We start from the raw sequence: 10,100 nt of genomic DNA on the forward strand, positions 1-10,100 counted from the left end.
TACATATAAGAATCAATCAACATATATACATACATGGACATTGAAAGAGTACAAAGGTATCGTTATTTTAATGTTTACATAACTAACTATATACTCCTTTATTTCCTCCAGAATGAAGATTATAATGATAGAACATCACAATACAATCATCAAATAAACATCAATTATCAAAATTATTATACAAATATATTACAATAAATTTATGTTGTTAACATAATTATTAGGGCATATAATTTAAGCTAGCAGTATCGGGCCCTTTTGATTATTTGACAATAATCAGCATAGATATAGTAAATGTGTCATTTGTAATATGATATTATCATTCGAAAAAATAATTTAAAAGACGTCATACAGAACTCTTATAGGTCTGAGTTAGACAAATTGTAAGAAAAATTCCCCCCGATCAGAACATGAAATAATTGACTTTTGTTTAAGTCGTGCAAATATACACTGAACAATATATCGCTAATATTAATGATATAACACCATAATTCGTCCCTTAATTCGTCCGTAGAACTACACTGCAAGACTATGTGGATGGCAACATCTTTATATCATTATGAGCCAACCACCTCATGGTAACAATTAATTTCATTATGTAATAAACAGCTTCTCTATTTCATGGGAACTCTTTACATAATTTCCACAGTTGGTGTGGAACTAACTTGTCATGTATTAAAACAAACCTAGAGAAGTCAGTACTATTACACTTCAGTTACACATTATTTTAGAATTATAAACGTATCGGTCAGCTTCATCACTTAAGCACACCAGGGAAATGCCTACTGATAAATCATAAAATGCATATATGAGTTAATACAATTAAAACGTTATGAGGCGGAAGGTTACGGTGTCCTAACAGTTCAAAAGTTTCAACTGTAAAGTTAGCTCTTATTTGGCTTTTGACCTTAAAATCAGTATCGTAGTGACCTTATGCCAGTTTACTGCACCTCAATCTGGGTTATGTAGGTATAGTGCAAGATTCAACAAGGTATCTTAACGGTGTAAAAGGTATGGCCCGGATTAGATGTACTGAAAAGTTTGCACTTATTTGACCTTTTAATTTGAGGTTAATGTCATAGTGACCTTATTGAATTGCGGTGCACTGCACATCTTCTATGGACGATGCAGATATCAAATATTTTCATGAAGACATCCTTGAACGTTTTAATAGTTACGGTAAGGACAAGAAAGTATTGGAAGAGCTACCAGTACTAACACAATTCGAATGGGAGATATACTTAACAAAAGATGCCTACAAAATAACACTGTCCATGAAAACATTCTAATCGGACAAACATACAAGAGGAAATATGGTCCTTTAATATAAATCGATTTAATTTTAAGAAATGAAAGTGTTCTTTTAAAAATGAAGAAGTTGTGATTCCAGGGCCTGGTACTGCCTTCGGACTTTTGTTTTGGTTTCCCAATTTATCGATTACTTTTTTTGTCTCTTCGTATCGAATTTTGAGTTAATGATATGCCTTTGTGTGTTGACATTTCTATATTCGTTTGAGTTCACCGAGTTTAAAAGATCTGCTTATAGCTTCATAACAATCGAAATCGTTAATAATAAACGTATACAAATTTTCAATTTAATGAACACCTACTCAATACATAGTTTGTCATTATCAAGGAATGCTAAGTCTACACTTAATAAACACATACTTGTAGTGAAAAGGAAAAACACAACAATCTGAATCATTCGATCACGTGATGTATACAACAATCAATGTGCTGTACACACACTTACATTTGTCGGCGCCCACTATGACAGTTCCGCTCTAACGTTCTCACCGCCATAAACTAGTCTTACCCAGTTTATGAATGGCGGCTAGCCGAGGCTGATGCAATCAAGGGTCGGCTACTATGGATGATCATACAGGCAGCAAACTCACTCCGGTTACGACGAAAAGAATGATATCCCGTGTAGTTTAAAAATCATAAAGATATTACTTTTTTTTCGTAAAGTGTTAATTATGTCTTGTTGAGATTCATAGGTATCTGGTGTATATTTCACCTAGCTGTCATATTCTCTGTTATTTGGCCGTGTTTATGAAAAATAATCCGACTGGAATTCAAACAGAATTGTGAAAATTTAAAGTCGAGAATGTCTGAGCTTATAAATAATGAACATCGTTGTGTTCTGAGGGGGAAACAGGACTTAAAATATTTTATTGAATGAGGTCTCGAAATAAACAAAAATCTCGCGTGATCGATGCTACCAATGATCTTCCATATATTACCTCGTATTTCAGTTTATAAGTGGCATGTCCCATATTTGGTATAAGCTACTATTACACGATAGACGAATTCTGCATTAATACAGGTCAAACATTAGGACAAAACTTCTTATAAGGCAATATGCCACGGTGTGTGTGTGTGTGTGTGTGTGTGTGTGTGGTGTGTGGTGGTGGTGGNGGGGGGGGGTCTAACAACAACATCAAAGGTACTCTCAGTCTAAGAAGGTCTCCTTGTCAACTTCCAATGTAAAATTTAGAAACATACACATTGCAAATAAACGCTTCAAAAGCTTATCATACCTGAATAATTTATCAAAGTGTTATCGTAATGAATAAACTATTTAATAATATCATTTTCAAACCAATTGTGTATGATTGCATCATTTTTGATAAACTCTGACAGATCTTATTCTGAGAATATGTTTTAAAATGCCATTTAAAATAACAGATATAGTAAATCCATTTTCAAATTTCGATTAGCTCAAGAAACCATTAAGCTTATCTGTGTTATGTTAAAAAAAATCATTGAAGTAGAAAGCCGTTTAAATTATTTGTCGGCCGGAAATATTTCTAAGTGCGTCTCCTTGAATAAAACCAGCTGATATGTTGAAACTTCGATACTTTCCTCTCGGATAAGTAATATGATTGTGATTTCACGTGATTACTGCTTCTTAATATTTCCGTTTGGCCCTATTGCGTCTTTTTTAATGAAACCTTCTTATGTATTATAACCTCAGTAAAAAAAAAAATCATACAATTATTTTGGCTGTTGCTTCGAGTCATTAATGTGTCTGAATGTTTCTGCATCATCAGCCATGATATAAACCAACTAAAATATTTATTATATATAATACTCGTAGATGTTTATTTAAAATATGCATTTCTATTCTAAGATAATTACTTTGATTGTTATATCACGTGATTTATGTCCTTTTGACTTCAGAAGATAAGCGTTTTTGATAAACCGGAGTCTCTGTTTGGTATTAGCTAACTAGGATCTGAAATATTTCCATGGAGGACAAATTCAATTTTCGAAATTAAAAATTTAAATGCAAATGGAAATGTCTTTGGAGTGCAGTGTAGGAATAAAGTTTGATGTCGTCATAGACACGTTAAGTTTTAAAGTTATCCAAGCGTGGGCACTCTGTCTTTATTTGGTACCAAACATAACTACTGCATTTTTACATATAAACCGCCTTGTCGAACATGTTTCTACTGAATCGAAGCGTTCATGTTACAAACATATGCTACCTGTATGCGTTAAATTTACATACTGTGTTTTGTTAGAGTTAAAAATGTCACGAGTAAATTTCCATGCTTGTGTTTCGTTTCGTGTGTATACGAACTGCTGTTAAACTACATGGAGAGTATTTGCTGATTATACGTGTATTTTAGGTCTAATAGACTGAGGTGTATATCACTAACAACAACAATAACAACAATAGCAACAACAACAACAACAACAATAGCAACAGCAACAACAACAATATTTCACTTAGTTATATAATTGGTTATGGTTTTTATGTTTATGACAACAATTTGAATGTTTTAGTACGTCATATGTTTATTTTGGGAGGTATCAACAAAAACATAAACTATCGCATTCATCTTTGGACGAATTCAATGTTAATAATCAAAACAATATTTCCATTAACATGATTTGATATTCAAAGCATTTTTCAATGGTGTTGAATGACGCTTTTGAAACACTGTTCCCTTTAACGCGGTATTAAACGGCAGTTTAGCTATGAAAAGATGAAAATACAATAGAACACACATATGATATAAAGACACGACCTATTTGGAACATCTGTTGTCAGCACAGTCGTCTGTGCACTTACGTAGACACTCAGACATGTGACCTGCATTCCAGGTTGTACGTACGTCAGCCTCAAAAGGTAACGATTCAAGCATGCAAAGAATCTGTCTAATCCAACACGAAGCCTTATCTTGTTATTCAACAAAGTAAAAGGAATTAATAATCAATTACCAACTCAAAAGATAAAATACAAAGCCTGAAAACTACTCTGCAAAGCTTCACTATATATTTTACAAAGTTTGTCATTTGAATTACATCACTTGACGTCAATCTTTCCTGTACCTTAAATCCATGAATTTTACTCTGCTAAAGTCACAATCGGAAGAAAACATCTAGTTCTTATATTTCTAAAAACATCCTAAGTGTATCGTGGAATACGGCCTTGACCTAAAGTCACCTTTAATTATCAGTATCTAATATCACCCTTTTCAACAAACGATGCACACTCTTAACTATACTAAGATTCACTCTCTACTGTTATAATGAACACTCTCTACTGTTATAATGAACACTCTCTACTGTTATAATGAACACTCTCTACTGTTATAATGAACACTCTCTACTGTTATAATGAACACTCTCTACTGTTATAATGAACACTCTCTACTGTTATAATGAACACTCTCTACTGTTATAATGAACACTCTCTACTGTTATAATGAACACTCTCTACTGTTATAATGAACACTCTCTACTGTTATAATGAACACTCTCTACTGTTATAATGAACACTCTCTACTGTTATAATGAACACTCTCTACTGTTATAATGAACACTCTCTACTGTTATAATGAACACTCTCTACTGTTATAATGAACACTCTCTACTGTTATAATGAACACTCTCTACTGTTATAATGAACACTCTCTACTGTTATAATGAACACTCTCTTCAATGAAACTGAACATTCCCTGCTTTCACAATGAATATTTTCAACCATGATAAAGAACTATCGAAAAATTGTACAATCTCTACTATTAACATTGGAGACTCTTTTTCCCTGGCAATGAACACTCTCTGTCACAACAATTAACAATCGAAAATGAACATACTCTACTATAAACATTGATAATCACTATCATCACTATGAACATACTCTACTATAAACATTGATAATCACTATCATCACCACGATCATTCTCTACTATAAACATTGATAATCACAATCATCACCATGAACATTCTCTACGGTAAACATTGATAATCACAATCATCACCACGAACATTCTCTACTATAAACATTCATAATCACAATCATCACCACGAACATTCTCTACTATAAACATTGATACTCACTAGTATCACCATGAACATTCTCTTCTATAAACATTGATACTCACTATCATCATCATGAACATACTCTACTATAAACATTGATAATTACTATCATCACCATGAACATACTGTACTATAAACATTGATAATCACTATCATCACTATGAACATTCTCTACTATAAACATTGATACTCACTAGTATCACCATGAACATTCTCTACTATAAACATTGATACTCACTATCATCACCATGAACATACTCTACTATAAACATTGATACTAACTATCATCACCACGAACATTCTCTACTATAAACATTGATAATCACAATCATCACCATGAACATTCTCTACTGTAAACATTGATAATCACTATCATCACCGCGAACATTCTCTACTATAAACATTGATAATCACTATCATCCCCATGAACATACTCTACTGTCAACATTGATAATCACTATCATCACCACGAACATTCTCTACTATAAACATTGATAATCACAATCATCACCACGAACATTCTCTACTATAAACATTGATAAACACTATCATAACCACGAACATACTCTACTGTAAACATTGATAATCACAATCATCACCACGAACATTCTCTACTATAAACATTGATACTCACTATCATCACCACGATCATTCTCAACTGTAAACATTGATAATCACTATCATCACCATGAACATACTCTACTATAAACATTGATAAACACTATCATAACCATGAACATACTCTACTATAAACATTGATAATCACAATCATCACCATGAACATTCTCTACTATAAACATTGATAACCACTATCAACACCATGAACATACTCTACTATAAACAATGATAATCACTATCATTGTTTATAGTAGAGTATGTTCATGGTGTTGATAGTGGTTATCAATGTTTATAGTAGAGAATGTTGATGGTGATGATAGTGATTATCAATGTTTATATTAGCGTATGTTCATGGTGATGATAGTGATTATCAATGTTTATATTAGAGTATGTTCATAATGATGATAGTGATTATCAATGTTTATATTAGCGTATGTTCATGGTGATGATAGTGATTATCAATGTTTACAGTTGAGAATGATCGTCGTGATGATAGTGAGTATCAATGTTTATAGTAGAGTATGTTCATGGCGATGATAGTGATTATCAATGTTTACAGTTGAGAATGATCGTCGTGATGATAGTGAGTATCAATGTTTATAGTAGAGAATGTTCGTGGTGATGATAGTGATTATCAATGTTTATAGTAAAGTATGTTCATGGTGATGATAGTGATTATCAATGTTTACAGCAGAGAATGTTCGTGGTGATGATAGTGAGTATCAATGTTTATAGTAGAGAATGTTCGTGGTTATGATAGTGTTTATCAATGTTTATAGTAGAGTATGTTCATGATTATGATAGTGTTTATCAATGTTTATAGTAGAGTATGTTCATGGCGATGATAGTGATTATCAATGTTTACAGTTGAGAATGATCGTCGTGATGATAGTGAGTATCAATGTTTATAGTAGAGTATGTTCATGGTTATGATAGTGTTTATCAACGTTTATAGTAGAGTATGTTCATGGTGATGATAGTGGTTATCAATGTTTATAGTAGAGAATGTTAATGGTGATGATAGTGATTATCAATGTTTATATTAGGGTATGTTCATGGTGATGATAATCACTATCATCACCATGAACATTCTCTACTATAAACATTGATAACCACTATCATCACCATGAACATACTCTACTATAAACAATGATAATCACTATCATCACCATGAACATACCCTAATATAAACATTGATAATCACTATCATCATTATGAACATACTCTACTATAAACATTGATAATCACTATCATCACTATGAACATTCTCTACTGTAAACATTGATAATCACTATCATCCATCACCATGAACATACCCTAATATAAACATTGATAATCACTATCATAACCACGAACATTCGCTACTATAAACATTGATAATCACTATCATAACCACGAACATTCGCTACTATAAACATTGATAATCACTATAATCACCATGAACATACTCTGTTATAAACATTGATAAACACTATCATAACCACGAACATTCTCTACTGTAAACATTGATAATCACTATCATCATTATGAACATACTCTACTATAAACATTGATAATCACTATCATCACCATGAACATACTCTGTTATAAACATTGATAATCACTATCATCACCATGAACATACTCTACTTTAAACATTGATAATCACTATCATCACCATGAACATACTCCACTATAAACATTGCTACTCACTATCATCACCATGAACATACTCTACTATAAACATTGCTACTCACTATCATCACCATGAACATACTCTACTATAAAAAACACTATCATAACCACGAACATTCTCTACTATAAACATTGATAATCACTATGATCACCACGAACATTCTCTACTATAAACATTGATAATCACTTTCATAACCACGAACATTCTCTACTATAAACATTGATAATCACAATCATCACCACGAACATTCTCTACTATAAACATTGATAATCACAATCATCACCATGAACATTCTCTACTATAAACATTGATACTCACTATCATCACCATGAACATTCTCTACTATAAACATTGATACTCACTATCATCACCAAGAACATTTCTCTACTATAAACATTGATAATCACTATCATCACCATGAACATTCTCTACTATAAACATTGATACTCACTATCATCACCAAGAACATTTCTCTACTATAAACATTGATAATCACTATCATCACCATGAACATTCTCAACTATATACATTGATAATCACTATCATCACCATGAACATACTCTACTTTAAACATTGATAATCACTATCATCCCCATGAACATACTCTACTATAAACATTGATACTCACTATCATCACCAAGAACATGATAATCACTATCATCACCATGAACATACTCTACTATAAACATGGATAATCACTATCATCACCATGAACATACTCTACTTTAAACATTGATAATCACTATCATCCCCATGAACATACTCTACTATAAACATTGATACTCACTATCATCACCAAGAACATTGCTCTACTATAAACATTGATAATCACTATCATCCCCATGAACATTCTCTACTATAAACAATGATAATCACTATCATCACCACGAACATTCTCTACTTTAACCATTGATAATCACTATCATCACCATGAACATACTCTACTGTAAACATTAATAATCACTATCATCACCACGAACATTCTCTACTATAAACATTGATAATCAATATCATCACCATGAACATTCTCTACTATAAACAATGATACTAAACATTGATAATCACTATCATCACCATGAACCTACTCTACTATAAACATTGATAATCACAATCATCACCATGAACATACTCTACTATAAACATTGATAATCACTATCATCACCATGAACATTCTCTACTATAAACAATGATACTCACTATCATCACCACGAACATTCTCTACTTTAAACATTGATAATCACTATCATCACCATGTAAATTCTCTACTATAAACATTGATAATCACTATCATCACCATGAACATACTCTACTGTAAACATTGATAATCACTATCCTCACCACGAACATACTCTACTTTAAACATTGATAATCACTATCATCACCATGTACATTCTCTACTATAAACATTGATAATCACTATCATCACCATGAACATACTGTACTATAAACATTGATAATCACTATTATCACCACGAACATTCTCAATCATTATAATTAACATTCTCTACTATAATCAATTAATTCCTTCTTCAAAGAACAATGAACACTCCCTTCTATAACAATGCACACTCTCTGCCTTAACAATGACCTCATTCTACCTTAAAAATGAATGCTCTCCCCCATAACAGTTAACTTTCTTTCCGGTAACAATAAACACTCCCTGTCATAACAATGAACTTTCTTTCCGGTAACAATGAACACTCCCTGTCATAACAATTAACATTCTTTCCGGTAACAATGAACACTTTCTGTCATAACAATTAACATTCTTTCCGGTAACAATGAACACTTTCTGTCATAACAATTAACATTCTTTCCGGTAACAATGAACACTCTCTGTCATAACAATAAACATTCTTTCCGGTAACAATGAACACTCTCTGTCGTCATATCAATTAACATTCTTTCCGGTAACAATGAACACTGTCTGTCATAACAATTAGCATTCTTCCCGGTAACAATGAACACTCGCTGTCATAACAATTAACATTCTTTCCGGTAACAATGAACACTTTCTGTCATATCAATTAACATTCTTTCCAGTAACAATGTACACTCTCTGTCATAACAATTAACATTCTTCCGGGTAACAATGAACACTCTCTGTCATAACAATTAACATTCTTTCCGGTAACAATGAACACTCTCTGTCATAACAATTAACATTCTTTCCGTTAACAATGAACACTCCCTGTCATAACAATGAAGAACCTAACATAACCAATGATCAATCACTACCATAATCAATGAACTCTTTTTATCGTAAAAATAAACATTCTCTGCCTCATAACGAACAACTTTAGACAATTGACACATTCCACCATAAACAATTAACACTCTTTAGTTTAAACATATTTTATTGCCAAAAAATGCAAGAGGATTGGGCACAAGTTACATGAACATTATTAACACTCTCTTCCATAAACAACGAACACCATCAACCATAGGAAAAAAGCACCCGGTACCA

The sequence above is a fragment of the Mizuhopecten yessoensis genome, unplaced genomic scaffold (genome assembly GCF_002113885.1).
Source record: "Mizuhopecten yessoensis strain PY_sf001 unplaced genomic scaffold, ASM211388v2 scaffold3961, whole genome shotgun sequence".
NCBI lineage: Eukaryota > Metazoa > Mollusca > Bivalvia > Pectinida > Pectinidae > Mizuhopecten > Mizuhopecten yessoensis.